Raw genomic sequence first — 26,608 nt, forward strand, 5'->3', positions numbered from 1 at the left:
CTAGGATGTCTGTAAAGCCCTTTTTTGGGCCTCCAAAGTTTTCAACCTTTTTGCAGGCCTAAGATGCATTTTAGGGCTTTTTTGGCTGCTAACATATACTGAACGTTCAGTGGTATAGGATTCATTTTTTCGTTCCCAATATATTTTTGGGATTTTCAGTGGTCTATGATGCGGGTTAATGCCCCTTTCAGGCTGGAAATGTTTTTGGGACATTCAGAGCTCTCTGACACAGTTTTTGGGCCACAAACATTTTCTGGACTTTAGGGGGTCTAGGATGTCTGTAAAGCCCTTTTTTGGGCCTCCAAAGTTTTCAACCTTTTTGCAGGCCTTAGATGCATTTTAAGGGCTTTTTTGGCTGCTAACATATACTGAACGTTCAGGGGTATAGGATTCATTTTTTCGTTCCCAATATATTTTTGGGATTTTCAGTGGTCTAGGATGCAGGTTAATGCCCCTTTCAGGCTGCAAATGTTTTTGGGACATTCAGAGCTCTCTGACAGTTTTTGGGCCACCAACATTTTCTGGACTTTAGGGGGTCTAGGATGTCTGTAAACCCCTTTTTAGGGCCTCCAAAGTTTTCAACCTTTTTGCAGGCTTAGATGCATTTTAAGGCCTTTGTTGCCTGCTAACATATTCTGAACGTTCACGGGTGTAGGATGCATTTTCCGTGCCCAAAATATTTTTGGGAAATTCAGTCGTCTAGGATGCAGGTTAATGCCCCTTTCAGGCTGCAAATGTTTTTGGGACATTCAGAGCTCTCTGACACAGTTTTTGGGCCACCAACATTTTCTGGACTTTACGGGGTGTAGGATGTCTGTAAACCCCTTTTTTGGGCCTCCCAAGTTTTCAACCTTTTTGCAGGCCTAAGATGCATTTTAAGGCCTTTTTTGGGCTGCTAACATATCCTGAACTTTCTAGGGTGTAGGATGCATTTTCCGTGCCCAATATATTTTTGGGATTTTCAGTGGTCTAGGATGCGGGTTAATGCCCCTTTCAGGCTGCAAATGTTTTTGGGACATTCAGAGCTCTCTGATACACTTTTTGGGCCACCAACATTTTCTGGACTTTAGGGGGTGTAGGATGTCTGTAAACCCCTTTTTTGGGCCTCCAAAGTTTTCAACCTTTTTGCAGGCCTAAAATGCATTTTAAGAGTTTTTTTGCCTGCTAACATATTCTGAACTTTCAGGGGTATAGGATTCATTTTTCGTGCCCAATATATTTTTGGGATTTTCAGTGGTCTAGGATGCGGGTTAATGCCCCTTTCAGGCTGCAAATGTTTTTGGGACATTCAGAGCTCTCTGACACAGTTTTTGGGCCACCAACATTTTCTGGACTTTAGGGGGTCTAGGATGTCTGTAAACCCCTTTTTTGGGCATCCAAAGATTTCAACCTTTTTGCAGGCCTCAGATGCATTTTAAGGCCTTTTTTGCCTGCTAACATATTCTGAACGTTCACGGGTGTAGGATGCATTTTCCGTGCCCAAAATATTTTTGGGAAATTCAGTCGTCTAGGATGCGGGTTAATGCCCCTTTCAGGCTGCAAATGTTTTTGGGACATTCAGAGCTCTCTGACACAGTTTTTGGGCCACCAACATTTTCTGGACTTTACGGGGTGTAGGATGTCTGTAAACCCCTTTTTTGGGCCTCCAAAGTTTTCAACCTTTTTGCAGGCCTAAGATGCATTTAAGGCCTTTTTTGGGCTGCTAACATATACTGAACTTTCAGGGGTGTAGGATGCATTTTTCGTGCCCAATATATTTTTGGGAATTTCAGTGTTCTACGGTGCGGGTACATGCCCCTTTCAAGCTGCAAATGTTTGTGGGTCATTCAGAGCTCTCTGACAGTTTTTGGGCCACCAACATTTTCTGGACTTTAGGGGGTCTAGGATGTCTGTGAACCCCTTTTTTGAGCCTCCAAAGTTTTCAACCTTTTTGCAGGCCTAAGATGCATTTTAAGGCCCCTTTTGCCTGCTAACATATTCTGAACGTTCACGGGTGTAGGATGCATTTTCCGTGCCCAAAATATTTTTGGGAAATTCAGTCGTCTAGGATGCGGGTTAATGCCCCTTTCAGGCTGCAAATGTTTTTGGGACATTCAGAGCTCTCTGACACAGTTTTTGGGCCATCAACATTTTCTGGACTTTAGGGGGTCTAGGATGTCTGTAAACCCCTTTTTTGGGCCTCCAAAGTTTTCAACCTTTTTGCAGGCCTTAGATGCATTTTAAGGGCTTTTTTGGCTGCTAACATATACTGAACTTTCAGGGGTGTAGGATGCATTTTTCGTGCCCAATATATTTTTGGGATTTCCAGTGGTCTAGGATGCGGGTTAATGCCCCTTTCAGGCTTAAAATGTTTTTGGGACATTCAGAGCTCTCTGACACAGTTTTTGGGCCACAAACATTTTCTGGACTTTATGGGGTCTAGGATGTCTGTAAAGCCTTTTTTTGGGCCTCCAAAGTTTTCAACCTTTTTGCAGGCCTAAGATGCATTTTAGGGCTTTTTTGGCTGCTAACATATACTGAACGTTCAGTGGTATAGGATTCATTTTTTCGTTCCCAATATATTTTTGGGATTTTCAGTGGTCTATGATGCGGGTTAATGCCCCTTTCAGGCTGGAAATGTTTTTGGGACATTCAGAGCTCTCTGACACAGTTTTGGGCCACCAACATTTTCTGGACTTTAGGGGGTCTAGGATGCCTGTAAAACCCTTTTTTGGGCCTTCAAAGTTTTCAACCTTTTTGCAGGCCTAAAATGCATTTTAAGGCCTTTTTTGCCTGCTAACATATTCTGAACGTTCACGGGTGTAGGATGCATTTTCCGTGCCCAAAATATTTTTTGGAAATTCAGTCGTCTAGGATGCAGGTTAATGCCCCTTTCAGGCTGCAAATGTTTTTGGGACATTCAGAGCTCTCTGACACAGTTTTTGGGCCACAAACATTTTCTGGACTTTAGGGGGTCTAGGATGTCTGTAAAGCCCTTTTTTGGGCCTCCAAAGTTTTCAACCTTTTTGCAGGCCTTAGATGCATTTTAAGGGCTTTTTTGGCTGCTAACATATACTGAACGTTCAGGGGTATAGGATTCATTTTTTCGTTCCCAATATATTTTTGGGATTTTCAGTGGTCTAGGATGCAGGTTAATGCCCCTTTCAGGCTTCAAATGTTTTTGGGACATTCAGAGCTCTCTGACAGTTTTTGGGCCACCAACATTTTCTGGACTTTAGGGGGTCTAGGATGTCTGTAAACCCCTTTTTAGGGCCTCCAAAGTTTTCAACCTTTTTGCAGGCCTAAGATGCATTTTAAGGCCCCTTTTGCCTGCTAACATATTCTGAACGTTCATGGGTGTAGGATGCATTTTCCGTGCCCAAAATATTTTTGGGAAATTCAGTCATCTAGGATGCGGGTTAATGCACCTTTCAGGCTGCAAATGTTTTTGGGACATTCAGAGCTCTCTGACAGTTTTTGGGCCACCAACATTTTCTGGACTTTAGGGGGTCTAGGATGTCTGTAAACCCCTTTTTTGGGCCTCCAAAGTTTTCAACCTTTTTGCAGGCCTAAGATGCATTTTAAGGCCTTTTTTGGGCTGCTAACATATCCTGAACTTTCTAGGGGGTAGGATGCATTTTTCGTGCCCAAAATATTTTTTGGAATTTCAGTGGTCTAGGGTGTGGGTTAATGCTCCTTTCAAGCTGCAAATGTTTTTGGGTCATTCCGAGCTCTCTGACAGTTTTTGGGCCACCAACATTTTCTGGACTTTAGGGGGTGCAGGATGTCTGTAAACCCCTTTTTTGGGCCTGCAAAGTTTTAAACCTTTTTGCAGGCCTAAGATGCATTTAAGGCCTTTTTGGGCTGCTAACATACACTGAACTTTCAGGGGTGTAGGATGCATTTTTCGTGCCCAATATATTTTTGGGAATTTCAGTGTTCTACGGTGCGGGTACATGCCCCTTTCAAGCTGCAAATGTTTGTGGGTCATTCAGAGCTCTCTGACAGTTTTTGGGCCACCAACATTTTCTGGACTTTAGGGGGTCTAGGATGTCTGTAAACCCCTTTTTTGGGCCTCCAAAGTTTTCAACCTTTTTGCAGGCCTTAGATGCATTTTAAGGGCTTTTTTGGCTGCTAACATATACTGAACTTTCAGGGGTGTAGGATGCATTTTTCGTGCCCAATATATTTTTGGGATTTTCAGTGGTCTAGGATGCGGGTTAATGCCCCTTTCAGGCTGGAAATGTTTTTGGGACATTCAGAGCTCTCTGACACAGTTTTTGGGCCACAAACATTTTCTGGACTTTATGGGGTCTAGGATGTCTGTAAAGCCTTTTTTTGGGCCTCCAAAGTTTTCAACCTTTTTGCAGGCCTAAGATGCATTTTAGGGCTTTTTTGGCTGCTAACATATACTGAAAGTTCAGTGGTATAGGATTCATTTTTTCGTTCCCAATATATTTTTGGGATTTTCAGTGGTCTATGATGCGGGTTAATGCCCCTTTCAGGCTGGAAATGTTTTTGGGACATTCAGAGCTCTCTGACACAGTTTTTGGGCCACCAACATTTTCTGGACTTTAGGTGGTCTAGGATGCCTGTAAAACCCTTTTTTGGGCCTTCAAAGTTTTCAACCTTTTTGCAGGCCTAAAATGCATTTTAAGGCCTTTTTTGCCTGCTAACATATTCTGAACGTTCACGGGTGTAGGATGCATTTTCCGTGCCCAAAATATTTTTTGGAAATTCAGTCGTCTAGGATGCAGGTTAATGCCCCTTTCAGGCTGCAAATGTTTTTGGGACATTCAGAGCTCTCTGACACAGTTTTTGGGCCACAAACATTTTCTGGACTTTAGGGGGTCTAGAATGTCTGTAAAGCCCTTTTTTGGGCCTCCAAAGTTTTCAACCTTTTTGCAGGCCTTAGATGCATTTTAAGGGCTTTTTTGGCTGCTAACATATACTGAACGTTCAGGGGTATAGGATTCATTTTTTCGTTCCCAATATATTTTTGGGATTTTCAGTGGTCTAGGATGCAGGTTAATGCCCCTTTCAGGCTGCAAATGTTTTTGGGACATTCAGAGCTCTCTGACAGTTTTTGGGCCACCAACATTTTCTGGACTTTAGGGGGTCTAGGATGTCTGTAAACCCTTTTTTTGGGCCTCCAAAGTTTTCAACCTTTTTTGCAGGCCTAAGATGCATTTTAAGAGCGTTTTTGCCTGCTAACATATTCTGAACATTCAGGGGTATAGGATTCATTTTTCGTGCCCAAAATTTTTTTGGGATTTTCAGTGGTCTAGGATGCGGGTTAATGCCCCTTTCAGGCTGCAAATGTTTTTGGGACATTCAGAGCTCTCTGACACAGTTTTTGGGCCACCAACATTTTCTGGAATTTAGGGGGTCTAGGATGTCTGTAAACCCCTTTTTTGGGCCTGCAAAGTTTTAAACCTTTTTGCAGGCCTAAGATGCATTTAAGGCCTTTTTTGGGCTGCTAACATATACTGAACTTTCAGGGGTGTAGGATGCATTTTTCGTGCCCAAAATATTTTTGGGAAATTCAGTCATCTAGGATGCGGGTTAATGCACCTTTCAGGCTGCAAATGTTTTTGGGACATTCAGAGCTCTCTGACAGTTTTTGGGCCACCAACATTTTCTGGACTTTAGGGGGTCTAGGATGTCTGTAAACCCTTTTTTTGGGCCTCCAAAGTTTTCAACCTTTTTTGCAGGCCTAAGATGCATTTTAAGAGCGTTTTTGCCTGCTAACATATTCTGAACATTCAGGGGTATAGGATTCATTTTTCGTGCCCAAAATTTTTTTGGGATTTTCAGTGGTCTAGGATGCGGGTTAATGCCCCTTTCAGGCTGCAAATGTTTTTGGGACATTCAGAGCTCTCTGACACAGTTTTTGGGCCACCAACATTTTCTGGAATTTAGGGGGTCTAGGATGTCTGTAAACCCCTTTTTTGGGCCTGCAAAGTTTTAAACCTTTTTGCAGGCCTAAGATGCATTTTAAGGCCTTTTTTGGGCTGCTAACATATCCTGAACTTTGTAGGGTGTAGGATGCATTTTTCGTGCCCAATATATTTTTTGGAATTTCAGTGGTCTAGGGTGCGGGTTAATGCTCCTTTCAAGCTGCAAATGTTTTTGGGTCATTCCGAGCTCTCTGACAGTTTTTGGGCCACCAACATTTTCTGGACTTTAGGGGGGTCTAGGATGTCTGTAAACCCCTTTTTTGGGCCTCCAAAGTTTTCAACCTTTTTGCAAGCCTAAGATGCATTTTAAGAGTTTTTTTGCCTGCTAACATATTCTGAACTTTCAGGGGTATAGGATTCATTTTTCGTGCCCAATATATTTTTGGGATTTTCAGTGGTCTAGGATGCGGGTTAATGCCCCTTTCAGGCTGCAAATGTTTTTGGGACATTCAGAGCTCTCTGATACACTTTTTGGGCCACCAACATTTTCTGGACTTTAGGGGGTGTAGGATGTCTGTAAACCCCTTTTTTGGGCCTCCAAAGTTTTCAACCTTTTTGCAGGCCTAAGATGCATTTTAAGAGTTTTTTTGCCTGCTAACATATTCTGAACTTTCAGGGGTATAGGATTCATTTTTCGTGCCCAATATATTTTTGGGATTTTCAGTGGTCTAGGATGCGGGTTAATGCCCCTTTCAGGCTGCAAATGTTTTTGGGACATTCAGAGCTCTCTGACACAGTTTTTGGGCCATCAACATTTTCTGTACTTTAGGGGGTCTAGGATGTCTGTAAACCCCTTTTTTGGGCCTCCAAAGTTTTCAACCTTTTTGCAGGCCTAAAATGCATTTTAAGGCCTTTTTTGGGCTGCTAACAGATACTGAACTTTCAGGGGTGTAGGATGCATTTTCCGTGCCCAAAATATTTTTGGGAAATTCAGTCATCTAGGATGCAGGTTAATGCCCCTTTCAGGCTGCAAATGTTTTTGGGACATTCAGAGCTCTCTGGCAGTTTTTGGGCCACCAACATTTTCTGGACTTTAGGGGGTCTAGGATGTCTGTAAACCCCTTTTTTGGGCCTCCAAAGTTTTCAACCTTTTTGCAGGCCTAAGATGCATTTTAAGGCCCCTTTTGCCTGCTAACATATTCTGAACGTTCATGGGTGTAGGATGCATTTTCCGTGCCCAAAATATTTTTGGGAAATTCAGTCATCTAGGATGCGGGTTAATGCCCCTTTCAGGCTGCAAATGTTTTTGGGACATTCAGAGCGCTCTGACACAGTTTTTGGGCCACAAACATTTTCTGGACTTTAGGGGGTCTAGGATGTCTGTAAAGCCCTTTTTTGGGCCTCCAAAGTTTTCAACCTTTTTGCAGGCCTTAGATGCATTTTCAGGGCTTTTTTGGCTGCTAACATATACTGAACGTTCAGTGGTATAGGATTCATTTTTTCGTTCCCAATATATTTTTGGGATTTTCAGTGGTCTAGGATGCGGGTTAATGCCCCTTTCAGGCTGCAAATGTTTTTGGGACATTCAGAGCTCTCTGACACAGTTTTGGGCAACCAACATTTTCTGGACTTTACGGGGTGTAGGATGTCTGTAAACCCCTTTTTTGGGCCTCCAAAGTTTTCAACCTTTTTGCAGGCCTAAGATGCATTTTAAGGCCTTTTTTGGGCTGCTAACATATCCTGAACTTTCTAGGGTGTAGGATGCATTTTTCGTGCCCAATATATTTTTTGGAATTTCAGTGGTCTAGGGTGCGGGTTAATGCTCCTTTCAAGCTGCATATGTTTGTGGGTCATTCAGAGCTCTCTGACAGTTTTTGGGCCACCAACATTTTCTGGACTTTAGGGGGTCTAGGATGTCTGTGAACCCCTTATTTGAGCCTCCAAAGTTTTCAACCTTTTTGCAGGCCTCAGATGCATTTTAAGGCCTTTTTGCCTGCTAACATATTCTGAACGTTCACGGGTGTAGGATGCATTTTCCGTGCCCAAAATATTTTTGGGAAATTCAGTCATTTAGGATGCGGGTTAATGCCCCTTTCAGGCTGGAAATGTTTTTGGGACATTCAGAGCGCTCTGACACAGTTTTTGGGCCACAAACATTTTCTGGACTTTATGGGGTCTAGGATGTCTGTAAAGCCCTTTTTTGGGCCTCCAAAGTTTTCAACCTTTTTGCAGGCCTAAGATGCATTTTAGGGCTTTTTTGGCTGCTAACATATACTGAACGTTCAGTGGTATAGGATTCATTTTTTCGTTCCCAATATATTTTTGGGATTTTCAGTGGTCTATGATGCGGGTTAATGCCCCTTTCAGGCTGAAAATGTTTTTGGGACATTCAGAGCTCTCTGACACAGTTTTTGGGCCACCAACATTTTCTGGACTTTAGGGGGTCTAGGATGCCTGTAAAACCCTTTTTTGGGCCTTCAAAGTTTTCAACCTTTTTGCAGGCCTAAAATGCATTTTAAGGCCTTTTTTGCCTGCTAACATATTCTGAACGTTCACGGGTGTAGGATGCATTTTCCGTGCCCAAAATATTTTTTGGAAATTCAGTGGTCTAGGATGCAGGTTAATGCCCCTTTCAGGCTGCAAATGTGTTTGGGACATTCAGAGCTCTCTGACAGTTTTTGGGCCACCAACATTTTCTGGACTTTAGGGGGTCTAGGATGTCTGTAAACCCCTTTTTAGGGCCTCCAAAGTTTTCAACCTTTTTGCAGGCCTAAGATGCATTTTAAGGCCCCTTGTGCCTGCTAACATATTCTGAACGTTCATGGGTGTAGGATGCATTTTCCGTGCCCAAAATATTTTTGGGAAATTCAGTCATCTAGGATGCGGGTTAATGCACCTTTCAGGCTGCAAATGTTTTTGGGACATTCAGAGCTCTCTGACAGTTTTTGGGCCACCAACATTTTCTGGACTTTAGGGGGTCTAGGATGTCTGTAAACCCCTTTTTTGGGCCTCCAAAGTTTTCAACCTTTTTGCAGGCCTAAGATGCATTTTAAGGCCTTTTTTGCCTGCTAACATATTCTGAACATTCACGGGTGTAGGATGCATTTTCCGTGCCCAAAATATTTTTGGGAAATTCAGTCGTCTAGGATGCAGGTTAATGCCCCTTTCAGGCTTCAAATGTTTTTGGGACATTCAGAGCTCTCTGATACACTTTTTGGGCCACCAACATTTTCTGGACTTTAGGGGGTGTAGGATGTCTGTAAACCCTTTTTTTGGGCCTCCAAAGTTTTCAACCTTTTTTGCAGGCCTAAGATGCATTTTAAGAGCTTTTTTGCCTGCTAACATATTCTGAACGTTCAGGGGTATAGGATTCATTTTTCGTGCCCAAAAATTTTTTGGGATTTTCAGTGGTCTAGGATGCGGGTTAATGCCCCTTTCAGGCTGCAAATGTTTTTGGGACATTCAGAGCTCTCTGACACCGTTTTTGGGCCACCAACATTTTCTGGAATTTAGGGGGTCTAGGATGTCTGTAAACCCCTTTTTTGGGCCTGCAAAGTTTTAAACCTTTTTGCAGGCCTAAGATGCATTTAAGGCCTTTTTTGGGCTGCTAACATATACTGAACTTTCAGGGGTGTAGGATGCATTTTTCGTGCCCAATATATTTTTGGGAATTTCAGTGTTCTAGGGTGAGGGTACATGCCCCTTTCAAGCTGCAAATGTTTTTGGGTCATTCAGAGCTCTCTGACAGTTTTTGGGCCACCAACATTTTCTGGACTTTAGGGGGTCTAGTATGTCTGTGAACCCCTTTTTTGAGCCTCCAAAGTTTTCAACTTTTTTGCAGGCCTTAGATGCATTTTAAGGCCTTTTTTGCCTGCTAACATATTCTGAACGTTCACGGGTGTAGGATGCATTTTCCGTGCCCAAAATATTTTTGGGAAATTCAGTCGTCTAGGATGCGGGTTAATGCCCCTTTCAGGCTGCAAATGTTTTTGGGACATTCAGAGCTCTCTGACACAGTTTTTGGGCCACCAATATTTTCTGGACTTTAGGGGCTCTAGGATGCCTATAAACCCCTTTTTTGGGCATCCAAAGTTTTCAACCTTTTTGCAGGCCTAAGATGCATTTTAAGGCCTTTTTTGGGCTGCTAACATATCCTGAACTTTCTAGGGTGTAGGATGCATTTTTTGTGCCCAATATATTTTTTGGAATTTCAGTGGTCTAGGGTGCGGGTTAATGCTCCTTTCAAGCTGCAAATGTTTTTGGGTCATTCCGAGCTCTCTGACAGTTTTTGGGCCACCAACATTTTCTGGACTTTAGGGGGTCTAGTATGTCTGTAAACCCCTTTTTTGGGCCTGCAAAGTTTTAAACCTTTTTGCAGGCCTAAGATGCATTTAAGGCCTTTTTTGGGCTGCTAACATATACTGAACTTTCAGGGGTGTAGGATGCATTTTTCGTGCCCAATATATTTTTGGGAATTTCAGTGTTCTACGGTGCGGGTACATGCCCCTTTCAAGCTGCAAATGTTTTTGGGTCATTCAGAGCTCTCTGACAGTTTTTGGGCCACCAACATTTTCTGGACTTTAGGGGGTCTAGTATGTCTGTGAACCCCTTTTTTGAGCCTCCAAAGTTTTCAACTTTTTTGCAGGCCTTAGATGCATTTTAAGGCCTTTTTTGCCTGCTAACATATTCTGAACGTTCACGGGTGTAGGATGCATTTTCCGTGCCCAAAATATTTTTGGGAAATTCAGTCGTCTAGGATGCGGGTTAATGCCCCTTTCAGGCTGCAAATGTTTTTGGGACATTCAGAGCTCTCTGACACAGTTTTTGGGCCACCAATATTTTCTGGACTTTAGGGGCTCTAGGATGCCTATAAACCCCTTTTTTGGGCATCCAAAGTTTTCAACCTTTTTGCAGGCCTAAGATGCATTTTAAGGCCTTTTTTGGGCTGCTAACATATCCTGAACTTTCTAGGGTGTAGGATGCATTTTTTGTGCCCAATATATTTTTTGGAATTTCAGTGGTCTAGGGTGCGGGTTAATGCTCCTTTCAAGCTGCAAATGTTTTTGGGTCATTCCGAGCTCTCTGACAGTTTTTGGGCCACCAACATTTTCTGGACTTTAGGGGGTCTAGTATGTCTGTAAACCCCTTTTTTGGGCCTGCAAAGTTTTAAACCTTTTTGCAGGCCTAAGATGCATTTAAGGCCTTTTTTGGGCTGCTAACATATACTGAACTTTCAGGGGTGTAGGATGCATTTTTCGTGCCCTATATATTTTTGGGAATTTCAGTGTTCTACGGTGCGGGTACATGCCCCTTTCAAGCTGCAAATGTTTGTGGGTCATTCAGAGCTCTCTGACAGTTTTTGGGCCACCAACATTTTCTGGACTTTAGGGGGTCTAGGATGTCTGTGAACCCCTTTTTTGAGCCTCCAAAGTTTTCAACCTTTTTGCAGGCCTCAGATGCATTTTAAGGCCTTTTTTTCCTGCTAACATATTCTGAACGTTCACGGGTGTAGGATGCATTTTCCGTGCCCAAAATATTTTTGGGAAATTCAGTCGTCTAGGATGCGGGTTAATGCCCCTTTCAGGCTGCAAATGTTTTTGGGACATTCAGAGCTCTCTGACACAGTTTTTGGGCCACCAACATTTTCTGGACTTTACGGGGTGTAGGATGTCTGTAAACCCCTTTTTTGGGCCTCCAAAGTTTTCAACCTTTTTGCAGGCCTCAGATGCATTTTAAGGCCTTTTTTTCCTGCTAACATATTCTGAACGTTCACGGGTGTAGGATGCATTTTCCGTGCCCAAAATATTTTTGGGAAATTCAGTCGTCTAGGATGCGGGTTAATGCCCCTTTCAGGCTGCAAATGTTTTTGGGACATTCAGAGCTCTCTGACACAGTTTTTGGGCCACCAACATTTTCTGGACTTTAGGGGGTCTAGGATGTCTGTAAAGCCCTTTTTTGGGCCTGCAAAGTTTTCAACCTTTTTGCAGGCCTAAGATGCATTTTAAGAGTTTTTTTGCCTGCTAACATATTCTGAACTTTCAGGGGTATAGGATTCATTTTTCGTGCCCAATATATTTTTGGGATTTTCAGTGGTCTAGGATGCAGGTTAATGCCCCTTTCAGGCTGCAAATGTTTTTTGGACATTCAGAGCTCTCTGACACAGTTTTTGGGCCACAAACATTTTCTGGACTTTATGGGGTCTAGGATGTCTGTAAAGCCCTTTTTTGGGCCTCCAAAGTTTTCAACCTTTTTGCAGGCCTAAAATGCATTTTAAGGCCTTTTTTGGGCTGCTAACATATTCTGAACGTTCATGGGTGTAGGATGCATTTTCCGTGCCCAAAATATTTTTGGGAAATTCAGTCATCTAGGATGCGGGTTAATGCCCCTTTCAGGCTGCAAATGTTTTTGGGACATTCAGAGCCCTCTGACACAGTTTTTGGGCCACAAACATTTTCTGGACTTTAGGGGGTCTAGGATGTCTGTAAAGCCCTTTTTTGGGCCTCCAAAGTTTTCAACCTTTTTGCAGGCCTTAGATGCATTTTAAGGGCTTTTTTGGCTGCTAACATATACTGAACGTTCAGTGGTATAGGATTCATTTTTTCGTTCCCAATATATTTTTGGGATTTTCAGTGGTCTAGGATGCGGGTTAATGCCCCTTTCAGGCTGGAAATGTTTTTGGGACATTCAGAGCTCTCTGACACAGTTTTTGGGCCACAAACATTTTCTGGACTTTATGGGGGTCTAGGATGTCTGTAAAGCCCTTTTTTGGGCCTCCAAAGTTTTCAACCTTTTTGCAGGCCTAAGATGCATTTTAGGGCTTTTTTGGCTGCTAACATATACTGAACGTTCAGGGGTATAGGATTCATTTTTTCGTTCCCAATATATTTCTGGGATTTTCAGTGGTCTATGATGCGGGTTAATGCCCCTTTCAGGCTGGAAATGTTTTTGGGACATTCAGAGCTCTCTGACACAGTTTTTGGGCCACCAACATTTTCTGGACTTTAGGGGGTCTAGGATGCCTGTAAAACCCTTTTTTGGGCCTTCAAAGTTTTCAACATTTTTGCAGGCCTAAAATGAATTTTAAGGCCTTTTTTGCCTGCTAACATATTCTGAACGTTCACTGGTGTAGGATGCATTTTCCGTGCCCAAAATATTTTTGGGAAATTCAGTCGTCTAGGATGCAGGTTAATGCCCCTTTCAGGCTGCAAATGTTTTTGGGACATTCAGAGCTCTCTGACACAGTTTTTGGGCCACAAACATTTTCTGGACTTTAGGGGGTCTAGGATGTCTGTAAAGCCCTTTTTTGGGCCTCCAAAGTTTTCAACCTTTTTGCAGGCCTTAGATGCATTTAAGGGCTTTTTTGGCTGCTAACATATACTGAACGTTCAGGGGTATAGGATTCATTTTTTCGTTCCCAATATATTTTTGGGATTTTCAGTGGTCTAGGATGCAGGTTAATGCCCCTTTCAGGCTGCAAATGTTTTTGGGACATTCAGAGCTATCTGACAGTTTTTGGGCCACCAACATTTTCTGGACTTTAGGGGGTCTAGGATGTCTGTAAACCCCTTTTTTGGGCCTCCAAAGTTTTCAACCTTTTTGCAGGCCTAAGATGCATTTTAAGGCCCCTTTTGCCTGCTAACATATTCTGAACGTTAATGGGTGTAGGATGCATTTTCCGTGCCCAAAATATTTTTGGGAAATTCAGTGGTCTAGGGTGCGGGTTAATGCTCCTTTCAAGCTGCAAATGTTTTTGGGTCATTCCGAGCTCTCTGACAGTTTTTGGGCCACCAACATTTTCTGGACTTTAGGGGGTCTAGGATGTCTGTAAACCCCTTTTTTGAGCCTTCAAAGTTTTCAACCTTTTTGCAGGCCTAAGATGCATTTTAAGGCCTTTTTTGCCTGCTAACATATTCTGAACATTCACGGGTGTAGGATGCATTTTCCGTGCCCAAAATATTTTTGGGAAATTCAGTCGTCTAGGATGCAGGTTAATGCCCCTTTCAGGCTTCAAATGTTTTTGGGACATTCAGAGCTCTCTGACACAGTTTTTGGGCCACCAACATTTTCTGGACTTTACGGGGTGTAGGATGTCTGTAAACCCCTTTTTTGGGCCTCCAAAGTTTTCAACCTTTTTGCAGGCCTAAGATGCATTTTAAGGCCTTTTTTGGGCTGCTAACATATCCTGAACTTTCTAGGGTGTAGGATGCATTTTTCGTGCCCAATATATTTTTTGGAATTTCAGTGGTCTAGGGTGCGGGTTAATGCTCCTTTCAAGCTGCAAATGTTTTTGGGTCATTCCGAGCTCTCTGACAGTTTTTGGGCCACCAACATTTTCTGGACTTTAGGGGGTCTAGGATGTCTGTAAACCCCTTTTTTGGGCCTGCAAAGTTTTAAACCTTTTTGCAGGCCTAAGATGCATTTTAAGGCCTTTTTTGGGCTGCTAACATATACTGAACATTCACGGGTGTAGGATGCATTTTCCGTGCCCAAAATATTTTTGGGAAATTCAGTCGTCTAGGATGCGGGTTAATGCCCCTTTCAGGCTGCAAATGTTTTTGGGACATTCAGAGCTCTCTGACACAGTTTTTGGGCCACCAACATTTTCTGGACTTTAGGGGGGTCTAGGATGTCTGTAAACCCCTTTTTTGGGCCTGCAAAGTTTTAAACCTTTTTGCAGGCCTAAGATGCATTTTAAGGCCTTTTTTGGGCTGCTAACATATACTGAACGTTCAGGGGTATAGGATTCATTTTTTCGTTCCCAATATATTTTTGGGATTTTCAGTGGTCTAGGATGCAGGTTAATGCCCCTTTCAGGCTGAAAATGTTTTTGGGATTCAGAGCTCTCTGACAGTTTTTGGGCCACCAACATTTTCTGGACTTTAGGGGGTCTAGGATGTCTGTAAACCCCTTTTTTGGGCCTCCAAAGTTTTCAACCTTTTTGCAGGTCTAAGATGCATTTTAAGGCCCCTTTTGCCTGCTAACATATTCTGAACGTTCATGGGTGTAGGATGCATTTTCCGTGCCCAAAATATTTTTGGGAAATTCAGTCATCTAGGATGCGGGTTAATGCCCCTTTCAGGCTGCAAATGTTTTTGGGACATTCAGAGCTCTCTGACACATTTTTTGGGCCACCAATATTTTCTGGACTTTAGGGGCTCTAGGATGCCTGTAAACCCCTTTTTTGGGCATCCAAAGTTTTCAACCTTTTTGCAGGCCTAAGATGCATTTTAAGGCCTTTTTGGGCTGCTAACATATACTGAACTTTCAAGGTGTAGGATGCATTTTCCGTGCCCAAAACATTTTTGGGAAATTCAGTGGTCTAGGATGCGGGTTAATGCCCCTTTCAGGCTGCAAATGTTTTTGGGACATTCAGAGCTCTCTGACACAGTTTTTGGGCCACCAACATTTTCTGGATTTTAGCGGGTTTAGGATATCTGTAAACCCCTTTTTTGGGCCTCCAAAGTTTTCAACCTTTTTGCAGGCCTAAGATGCATTTTAAGGCCTTTTTTGCCTGCTAACATATTCTGAACGTTCAAGGGTGTAGGTTGCATTTTTTGTGCCCAATATATTTTTGGGAATTTCAGTGGTCTAGGGTGCGGGTTAATGCTCCTTTCAAGCTGCAAATGTTTTTGGGTCATTCCGAGCTCTCTGACAGTTTTTGTGCCACCAACATTTTCTGGACTTTAGGGGGTCTAGGATGTCTGTAAACCCCTTTTTTGGGCCTGCAAAGTTTTAAACCTTTTTGCAGGCCTAAGATGCATTTTAAGGCCTTTTTTGGGCTGCTAACATATACTGAACGTTCAGGGGTATAGGATTCATTTTTTCGTGCCCAAAATATTTTTGGGAAATTCAGTCATCTAGGATGCGGGTTAATGCACCTTTCAGGCTGCAAATGTTTTTGGGACATTCAGAGCGCTCTGACACAGTTTTTGGGCCACCAACATTTTCTGGACTTTAGGGGGTCTAGGATGTCTGTAAAGCCCTTTTTTGGGCCTCCAAAGTTTTCAACCTTTTTGCAGGCCTAAGATGCATTTTAAGAGTTTTTTTGCCTGCTAACATATTCTGAACATTCAGGGGTATAGGATTCATTTTTCGTGCCCAATATATTTTTGGGATTTTCAGTGGTCTAGGATGCTGGTTAATGCCCCTTTCAGGCTGCAAATGTTTTTGGGTCATTCCGAGCTCTCTGACAGTTTTTGTGCCACCAACATTTTCTGGACTTTAGGGGGTCTAGGATGTCTGTAAACCCCTTTTTTGGGCCTGCAAAGTTTTAAACCTTTTTGCAGGCCTAAGATGCATTTTAAGGCCTTTTTTGGGCTGCTAACATATACTGAACGTTCAGGGGTATAGGATTCATTTTTTCGTTCCCAATATATTTTTGGGATTTTCAGTGGTCTAGGATGCAGGTTAATGCCCCTTTCAGGCTGAAAATGTTTTTGGGATTCAGAGCTCTCTGACAGTTTTTGGGCCACCAACATTTTCTGGACTTTAGGGGGTCTAGGATGTCTGTAAACCCCTTTTTTGGGCCTCCAAAGTTTTCAACCTTTTTGCAGGCCTAAGATGCATTTTAAGGCCCCTTTTGCCTGCTAACATATTCTGAACGTTCATGGGTGTAGGATGCATTTTCCGTGCCCAAAATATTTTTGGGAAATTCAGTCATCTAGGATGCGGGTTAATGCACCTTTCAGGCTGCAAATGTTTTTGGGACATTCAGAGCGCTCTGACACAGTTTTTGGGCCACAAACATTTTCTGGACTTTAGGGGGTCTAGGATGTCTGTAAAGCCCTTTTTTGGGCCTCCAAAGTTTTCAACCTTTTTGCAGGCCTTAGATGCATTTTAAGGGCTTTTTTGGCTGCTAACATATACTGAACGTTTAGTGGTATAGGATTCATTTTTTCGTTCCCAATATATTTTTGGGATTTTCAGTGGTCTAGGATGCGGGTTAATGCCCCTTTCAGGCTGCAAATGTTTTTGGGACATTCAGAGCTCTCTGACACATTTTTTGGGCCACCAATATTTTCTGGACTTTAGGGGCTCTAGGATGCCTGTAAACCCCTTTTTTGGGCATCCAAAGTTTTCAACCTTTTTGCAGGCCTAAGATGCATTTTAAGGCCTTTTTGGGCTGCTAACATATACTGAACTTTCAAGGTGTAGGATGCATTTTCCGTGCCCAAAACATTTTTGGGAAATTCAGTGGTCTAGGATGCGGGTTAATGCCCCTTTCAGGCTGCAAATGTTTTTGGGACATTCAGAGCTCTCTGACACAGTTTTTGGGCCACCAACATTTTCTGGACTTTAGCGGGTTTAGGATATCTGTAAACCCCTTTTTTGGGCCTCCAAAGTTTTCAACATTTTTGCAGGCCTAAGATGCATTTTAAGGCCTTTTTTGCCTGCTAACATATTCTGAACGTTCAAGGGTGTAGGTTGCATTTTTTGTGCCCAATATATTTTTTGGGAATTTCAGTGGTCCAGGGTGCGGGTTAATGCTCCTTTCAAGCTGCAAATGTTTTTGGGTCATTCCGAGCTCTCTGACAGTTTTTGTGCCACCAACATTTTCTGGACTTTAGGGGGTCTAGGATGTCTGTAAACCCCTTTTTTGGGCCTGCAAAGTTTTAAACCTTTTTGCAGGCCTAAGATGCATTTTAAGGCCTTTTTTGGGCTGCTAACATATACTGAACGTTCAGGGGTATAGGATTCATTTTTTCGTTCCCAATATATTTTTGGGATTTTCAGTGGTCTAGGATGCAGGTTAATGCCCCTTTCAGGCTGCAAATGTTTTTGGGACATTCAGAGCTCTCTGACAGTTTTTGGGCCACCAACATTTTCTGGACTTTAGGGGGTCTAGGATGTCTGTAAACCCCTTTTTTGGGCCTCCAAATTTTTCAACCTTTTTGCAGGCCTAAGATGCATTTTAAGGCCCCTTTTGCCTGCTAACATATTCTGAACGTTCATGGGTGTAGGATGCATTTTCCATGCCCAAAATATTTTTGGGAAATTCAGTCATCTAGGATGCGGGTTAATGCACCTTTCAGGCTGCAAATGTTTTTGGGACATTCAGAGCGCTCTGACACAGTTTTTGGGCCACAAACATTTTCTGGACTTTAGGGGGTCTAGGATGTCTGTAAAGCCCTTTTTTGGGCCTCCAAAGTTTTCAACCTTTTTGCAGGCCTTAGATGCATTTTAAGGGCTTTTTTGGCTGCTAACATATACTGAACGTTTAGTGGTATAGGATTCATTTTTTCGTTCCCAATATATTTTTGGGATTTTCAGTGGTCTAGGATGCGGGTTAATGCCCCTTTCAGGCTGCAAATGTTTTTGGGACATTCAGAGCTCTCTGACACATTTTTTGGGCCACCAATATTTTCTGGACTTTAGGGGCTCTAGGATGCCTGTAAACCCCTTTTTTGGGCCTCCAAAGTTTTCAACCTTTTTGCAGGCCTAAGATGCATTTTAAGGCCTTTTTTGCCTGCTAACATATTCTGAACTTTCAAGGGTGTAGGATGCATTTTCCATGCACAAAATACTTTTTGGAAATTCAGTCGTCTAGGATGCTGGTTAATGCCCCTTTCAGGCTGCAAATGTTTTTGGGACATTCAGAGCTCTCTGACACAGTTTTTGGGCCACAAACATTTTCTGGACTTTAGGGGGTTCTAGGATGTCTGTAAAGCCCTTTTTTGGGCCTCCAAAGTTTTCAACCTTTTTGCCGGCCTTAGGTGCATTTTAAGGCCTTTTTTGGGCTGCTAACATATTCTGAACTTTCAGGGGTGTAGGTTGCATTTTTTGTGCCCAATATATTTTTGGGAATTTCAGTGGTCTAGGGTGCGGGTTAATGCTCCTTTCAAGCTGCAAATGTTTTTGGGACATTCAGAGCTCTCTGACAGTTTTTGCGCCACCAACATTTCTGGACTTTAGGGGGTCTAGGATATCTGTAAACCCCTTTTTTGGGCCTCCAAAGTTTTCAACCTTTTTGCAGGCCTAAGAAGCATTTTAAGGCCTTTTTTGCCTGCTAACATATTCTAACGTTCAGGGGTGTAGGATGCATTTTTCATGCCCAAAATATTTTTGAGAATTTCAGTGGTCTAGGATGAGGGTTAATGCCCCTTTCAGGCTGCAAATGTTTTTGGGACATTCAGAGCTCTCTGACACAGTTTTTGGGCCACCAATATTTTCTGGACTTTAGGGGCTCTAGGATGCCTGTAAACCCCTTTTTTGGGCATCCAAAGTTTTCAACCTTTTTGCAGGCCTAAGATGCATTTTAAGGCCTTTTTGGGCTGCTAACATATACTGAACTTTAAGGGTGTAGGATGGATTTTCCGTGCCCAAAATATTTTTGGGAAATTCAGTGGTCTAGGGTGCGGGTTAATGCTCCTTTCAAGCTGCAAATGTTTTTGGGTCATTCCGAGCTCTCTGACAGTTTTTGGGCCACCATCATTTTCTGGACTTTAGGGGGTCTAGGATGTCTGTAAACCCCTTTTTTGGGCCTCCAAAGTTTTCAACCTTTTTGCAGGCCTAAGATGCATTTTAAGGCCTTTATTGCCTGCTAACATATTCTGAACATTCACGGGTGTAGGATGCATTTTCCGTGCCCAAAATATTTTTGGGAAATTCAGTTGTCTAGGATGCGGGTTAATGCCCCTTTCAGGCTTCAAATGTTTTTGGGACATTCAGAGCTCTCTGATACACTTTTTGGGCCACCAACATTTTCTGGACTTTAGGGGGTGTAGGATGTCTGTAAACCCCTTTTTTGGGCCTCCACAGTTTTCAACCTTTTTGCAGGCCTAAGATGCATTTTAAGGCCTTTTTTGCCTGCTAACATATTCTGAACATTCACGGGTGTAGGATGCATTTTCCGTGCCCAAAATATTTTTGGGAAATTCAGTCGTCTAGGATGTGGGTTAATGCCCCTTTCAGGCTTCAAATATTTTTGGGATATTCAGAGCTCTCTGATACACTTTTTGGGCCACCAACATTTTCTGGACTTTAGGGGGTGTAGGATGTCTGTAAACCCCTTTTTTGAGCCTCCAAAGTTTTAAACCTTTTTGCAGGCCTAAGATGCATTTAAGGCCTTTTTTGGGCTGCTAACATATACTGAACTTTCAGGGGTGTAGGATGCATTTTTCGTGCCCAATATATTTTTGGGAATTTCAGTTTTCTAGGGTGCGGGTACATGCCCCTTTCAAGCTGCAAATGTTTTTGGTTCATTCAGAGCTCTCTGACAGTTTTTGGGCCACCAACATTTTCTGGACTTTAGGGGGTCTAGGATGTCTGTGAACCCCTTTTTTGAGCCTCCAAAGTTTTCAACCTTTTTGCAGGCCTCAGATGCATTTTAAGGCCTTTTTTGCCTGCTAACATATTCTGAACGTTCACGGGTGTAGGATGCGAACGTTCATGGGTATAGGATTCATTTTTTCGTTCCCAATATATTTTTGGGATTTTCAGTGGTCTAGGATGCAGGTTAATGCCCCTTTGAAGCTGCAAATGTTTTTGGGTCATTCAGAGCTCTCTGACAGTTTTTGGGCCACCAACATTTTCTGGACTTTAGGGGGTCTAGGATGTCTGTAAACCCCTTTTTAGGGCCTCCAAAGTTTTCAACCTTTTTGCAGGCCTAAGATGCATTTTAAGGCCCCTTGTGCCTGCTAACATATTCTGAACGTTCATGGGTGTAGGATGCATTTTCCGTGCCCAAAATATTTTTGGGAAATTCAGTCATCTAGGATGCGGGTTAATGCACCTTTCAGGCTGCAAATGTTTTTGGGACATTCAGAGCTCTCTGACAGTTTTTGGGCCACCAACATTTTCTGGACTTTAGGGGGTCTAGGATGTCTGTAAACCCCTTTTTTGGGCCTCCAAAGTTTTCAACCTTTTTGCAGGCCTAAGATGCATTTTAAGGCCTTTTTTGCCTGCTAACATATTCTGAACATTCACGGGTGTAGGATGCATTTTCCGTGCCCAAAATATTTTTGGGAAATTCAGTCGTCTAGGATGCAGGTTAATGCCCCTTTCAGGCTTCAAATGTTTTTGGGACATTCAGAGCTCTCTGATACACTTTTTGGGCCACCAACATTTTTTGGACTTTAGGGGGTGTAGGATGTCTGTAAACCCTTTTTTTGGGCCTCCAAAGTTTTCAACCTTTTTTGCAGGCCTAAGATGCATTTTAAGAGCTTTTTTGCCTGCTAACATATTCTGAACGTTCAGGGGTATAGGATTCATTTTTCGTGCCCAAAAACTTTTTGGGATTTTCAGTGGTCTAGGATGCGGGTTAATGCCCCTTTCAGGCTGCAAATGTTTTTGGGACATTCAGAGCTCTCTGACACCGTTTTTGGGCCACCAACATTTTCTGGACTTTAGGGGGTCTAGGATGTCTGTAAACCCCTTTTTTGGGCCTGCAAAGTTTTAAACCTTTTTGCAGGCCTAAGATGCATTTAAGGCCTTTTTTGGGCTGCTAACATATACTGAACTTTCAGGGGTGTAGGATGCATTTTTCGTGCCCAATATATTTTTGGGAATTTCAGTGTTCTAGGGTGAGGGTACATGCCCGTTTCAAGCTGCAAATGTTTTTGGGTCATTCAGAGCTCTCTGACAGTTTTTGGGCCACCAACATTTTCTGGACTTTAGGGGGTCTAGTATGTCTGTGAACCCCTTTTTTGAGCCTCCAAAGTTTTCAACCTTTTTGCAGGCCTCAGATGCATTTTAAGGCCTTTTTTGCCTGCTAACATATTCTGAGCGTTCACGGGTGTAGGATGCATTTTCCGTGCCCAAAATATTTTTGGGAAATTCAGTCGTCTAGGATGCGGGTTAATGCCCCTTTCAGGCTGCAAATGTTTTTGGGACATTCGGAGCTCTCTGACACAGTTTCTGGGCCACCAACATTTTCTGGACTTTACGGGGTCTAGGATGCCTATAAACCCCTTTTTTGGGCCTCCAAAGTTTTCAACCTTTTTGCAGGCCTAAGATGCATTTTAAGGCCTTTTTTGGGCTGCTAACATATCCTGAACTTTCTAGGGTGTAGGATGCATTTTTCGTGCCCAATATATTTTTTGGAATTTCAGTGGTCTAGGGTGCGGGTTAATGCTCCTTTCAAGCTGCAAATGTTTTTGGGTCATTCTGAGCTCTCTGACAGTTTTTGGGCCACCAACATTTTCTGGACTTTAGGGGGTCTAGGATGTCTGTAAACCCCTTTTTTGGGCCTCCCAAGTTTTCAACCTTTTTGCAGGCCTAAAATGCATTTTTTAAGGCCTTTTTTGCCTGCTAACATATTCTGAACATTCACGGGTATAGGATTCATTTTTCGTGCCGAATATATTTTTGAGATTTTCGGTGGTCTAGGATGCGGGTTAATGCCCCTTTCAGGCTGCAAATGTTTTTGGGACATTCAGAGCTCTCTGACACAGTTTTTGGGCCACCAACATTTTCTGGACTTTAGGGGGTCTAGGATGTCTGTAAACCCCTTTTTTGGGCCTGCAAAGTTTTCAACCTTTTTGCAGGCCTAAGATGCATTTTAGGGCTTTTTTGGCTGCTAACATATACTGAACGTTCAGGGGTATAGGATTCATTTTTTCGTTCCCAATATATTTCTGGGATTTTCAGTGGTCTATGATGCGGGTTAATGCCCCTTTCAGGCTGGAAATGTTTTTGGGACATTCAGAGCTCTCTGACACAGTTTTTGGGCCACCAACATTTTCTGGACTTTAGGGGGTCTAGGATGCCTGTAAAACCCTTTTTTGGGCCTTCAAAGTTTTCAACATTTTTGCAGGCCTAAAATGAATTTTAAGGCCTTTTTTGCCTGCTAACATATTCTGAACGTTCACTGGTGTAGGATGCATTTTCCGTGCCCAAAATATTTTTTGGAAATTCAGTCGTCTAGGATGCAGGTTAATGCCCCTTTCAGGCTGCAAATGTTTTTGGGACATTCAGAGCTCTCTGACACAGTTTTTGGGCCACAAACATTTTCTGGACTTTAGGGGGTCTAGGATGTCTGTAAAGCCCTTTTTTGGGCCTCCAAAGTTTTCAACCTTTTTGCAGGCCTTAGATGCATTTAAGGGCTTTTTTGGCTGCTAACATATACTGAACGTTCAGGGGTATAGGATTCATTTTTTCGTTCCCAATATATTTTTGGGATTTTCAGTGGTCTAGGATGCAGGTTAATGCCCCTTTCAGGCTGCAAATGTTTTTGGGACATTCAGAGCTCTCTGACAGTTTTTGGGCCACCAACATTTTCTGGACTTTAGGGGGTCTAGGATGTCTGTAAACCCCTTTTTTGGGCCTCCAAAGTTTTCAACCTTTTTGCAGGCCTAAGATGCATTTTAAGGCCCCTTTTGCCTGCTAACATATTCTGAACGTTCATGGGTGTAGGATGCATTTTCCGTGCCCAAAATATTTTTGGGAAATTCAGTGGTCTAGGGTGCGGGTTAATGCTCCTTTCAAGCTGCAAATGTTTTTGGGTCATTCCGAGCTCTCTGACAGTTTTTGGGCCACCAACATTTTCTGGACTTTAGGGGGTCTAGGATGTCTGTAAACCCCTTTTTTGAGCCTTCAAAGTTTTCAACCTTTTTGCAGGCCTAAGATGCATTTTAAGGCCTTTTTTGCCTGCTAACATATTCTGAACATTCACGGGTGTAGGATGCATTTTCCGTGCCCAAAATATTTTTGGGAAATTCAGTCGTCTAGGATGCAGGTTAATGCCCCTTTCAGGCTTCAAATGTTTTTGGGACATTCAGAGCTCTCTGATACACTTTTTGGGCCACCAACATTTTCTGGACTTTAGGGGGTGTAGGATGTCTGTAAACCCTTTTTTTGGGCCTCCAAAGTTTTCAACCTTTTTTGCAGGCCTAAGATGCATTTTAAGAGCTTTTTTGCCTGCTATCATATTCTGAACGTTCAGGGGTATAGGATTCATTTTTCGTGCCCAATATATTTTTGGGATTTTCAGTGGTCTAGGATGCGGGTTAATGCCCCTTTCAGGCTGCAAATGTTTTTGGGACATTCAGAGCTCTCTGACACAGTTTTTGGGCCACCAATATTTTCTGGACTTTACGGGGTGTAGGATGTCTGTAAACCCCTTTTTTGGGCCTCCAAAGTTTTCAACCTTTTTGCAGGCCTAAGATGCATTTTAAGGCCTTTTTTGCCTGCTAACATATTCTAACGTTCAGGGGTGTAGGATGCATTTTTCATGCCCAAAATATTTTTGAGAATTTCAGTGGTCTAGGATGAGGGTTAATGCCCCTTTCAGGCTGCAAATGTTTTTGGGACATTCAGAGCTCTCTGACACAGTTTTTGGGCCACCAATATTTTCTGGACTTTAGGGGCTCTAGGATGCCTGTAAACCCCTTTTTTGGGCATCCAAAGTTTTCAACCTTTTTGCAGGCCTAAGATGCATTTTAAGGCCTTTTTGGGCTGCTAACATATACTGAACTTTCAGGGTGTAGGATGGATTTTCCGTGCCCAAAATATTTTTGGGAAATTCAGTGGTCTAGGGTGCGGGTTAATGCTCCTTTCAAGCTGCAAATGTTTTTGGGTCATTCTGAGCTCTCTGACAGTTTTTGGGCCACCATCATTTTCTGGACTTTAGGGGGTCTAGGATGTCTGTAAACCCCTTTTTTGGGCCTCCAAAGTTTTCAACCTTTTTGCAGGCCTAAGATGCATTTTAAGGCCTTTATTGCCTGCTAACATATTCTGAACATTCACGGGTGTAGGATGCATTTTCCGTGCCCAAAATATTTTTGGGAAATTCAGTCGTCTAGGATGCGGGTTAATGCCCCTTTCAGGCTTCAAATGTTTTTGGGACATTCAGAGCTCTCTGATACACTTTTTGGGCCACCAACATTTTCTGGACTTTAGGGGGTGTAGGATGTCTGTAAACCCCTTTTTTGGGCCTCCACAGTTTTCAACCTTTTTGCAGGCCTAAGATGCATTTTAAGGCCTTTTTTGCCTGCTAACATATTCTGAACATTCACGGGTGTAGGATGCATTTTCCGTGCCCAAAATATTTTTGGGAAATTCAGTCGTCTAGGATGCGGGTTAATGCCCCTTTCAGGCTTCAAATATTTTTGGGATATTCAGAGCTCTCTGATACACTTTTTGGGCCACCAACATTTTCTGGACTTTAGGGGGTGTAGGATGTCTGTAAACCCCTTTTTTGGGCCTCCAAAGTTTTCAACCTTTTTGCAGGCCTAAGATGCATTTTAAGAGTTTTTTTGCCTGCTAACATATTCTGAACTTTCAGGGGTATAGGATTCATTTTTCGTGCCCAATATATTTTTGGGAATTTCAGTGGTCTAGGATGAGGGTTAATGCCCCTTTCAGGCTGCAAATGTTTTTGGGACATTCAGAGCTCTCTGACACAGTTTTTGGGCCACCAATATTTTCTGGACTTTAGGGGCTCTAGGATGCCTGTAAACCCCTTTTTTGGGCATCCAAAGTTTTCAACCTTTTTGCAGGCCTAAGATGCATTTTAAGGCCTTTTTGGGCTGCTAACATATACTGAACTTTCAGGGTGTAGGATGGATTTTCCGTGCCCAAAATATTTTTGGGAAATTCAGTGGTCTAGGGTGCGGGTTAATGCTCCTTTCAAGCTGCAAATGTTTTTGGGTCATTCTGAGCTCTCTGACAGTTTTTGGGCCACCATCATTTTCTGGACTTTAGGGGGTCTAGGATGTCTGTAAACCCCTTTTTTGGGCCTCCAAAGTTTTCAACCTTTTTGCAGGCCTAAGATGCATTTTAAGGCCTTTATTGCCTGCTAACATATTCTGAACATTCACGGGTGTAGGATGCATTTTCCGTGCCCAAAATATTTTTGGGAAATTCAGTCGTCTAGGATGCGGGTTAATGCCCCTTTCAGGCTTCAAATGTTTTTGGGACATTCAGAGCTCTCTGATACACTTTTTGGGCCACCAACATTTTCTGGACTTTAGGGGGTGTAGGATGTCTGTAAACCCCTTTTTTGGGCCTCCACAGTTTTCAACCTTTTTGCAGGCCTAAGATGCATTTTAAGGCCTTTTTTGCCTGCTAACATATTCTGAACATTCACGGGTGTAGGATGCATTTTCCGTGCCCAAAATATTTTTGGGAAATTCAGTCGTCTAGGATGCGGGTTAATGCCCCTTTCAGGCTTCAAATATTTTTGGGATATTCAGAGCTCTCTGATACACTTTTTGGGCCACCAACATTTTCTGGACTTTAGGGGGTGTAGGATGTCTGTAAACCCCTTTTTTGGGCCTCCAAAGTTTTCAACCTTTTTGCAGGCCTAAGATGCATTTTAAGAGTTTTTTTGCCTGCTAACATATTCTGAACTTTCAGGGGTATAGGATTCATTTTTCGTGCCCAATATATTTTTGGGAATTTCAGTGGTCTAGGGTGCGGGTTAATGCTCCTTTCAAGCTGCAAATGTTTTTGGGTCATTCCGAGATCTCTGACAGTTTTTGGGCCACCAACATTTTCTGGACTTTAGGGGGTCTAGGATGTCTGTAAACCCCTTTTTTGAGCCTCCAAAGTTTTCAACCTTTTTGCAGGCCTAAGATGCATTTTAAGGCCTTTTTTGCCTGCTAACATATTCTGAACATTCACGGGTGTAGGATGCATTTTTCGTGCCCAATATATTTTTGGGAATTTCAGTTTTCTAGGGTGCGGGTACATGCCCCTTTCAAGCTGCAAATGTTTTTGGTTCATTCAGAGCTCTCTGACAGTTTTTGGGCCACCAACATTTTCTGGACTTTAGGGGGTCTAGGATGTCT

This window comes from Ambystoma mexicanum, chromosome 14 (assembly GCF_040938575.1).
Source record: "Ambystoma mexicanum isolate Mex_15411 chromosome 14, UKY_AmexF1_1, whole genome shotgun sequence".
Taxonomy (NCBI): Eukaryota; Metazoa; Chordata; class Amphibia; order Caudata; family Ambystomatidae; genus Ambystoma; species Ambystoma mexicanum.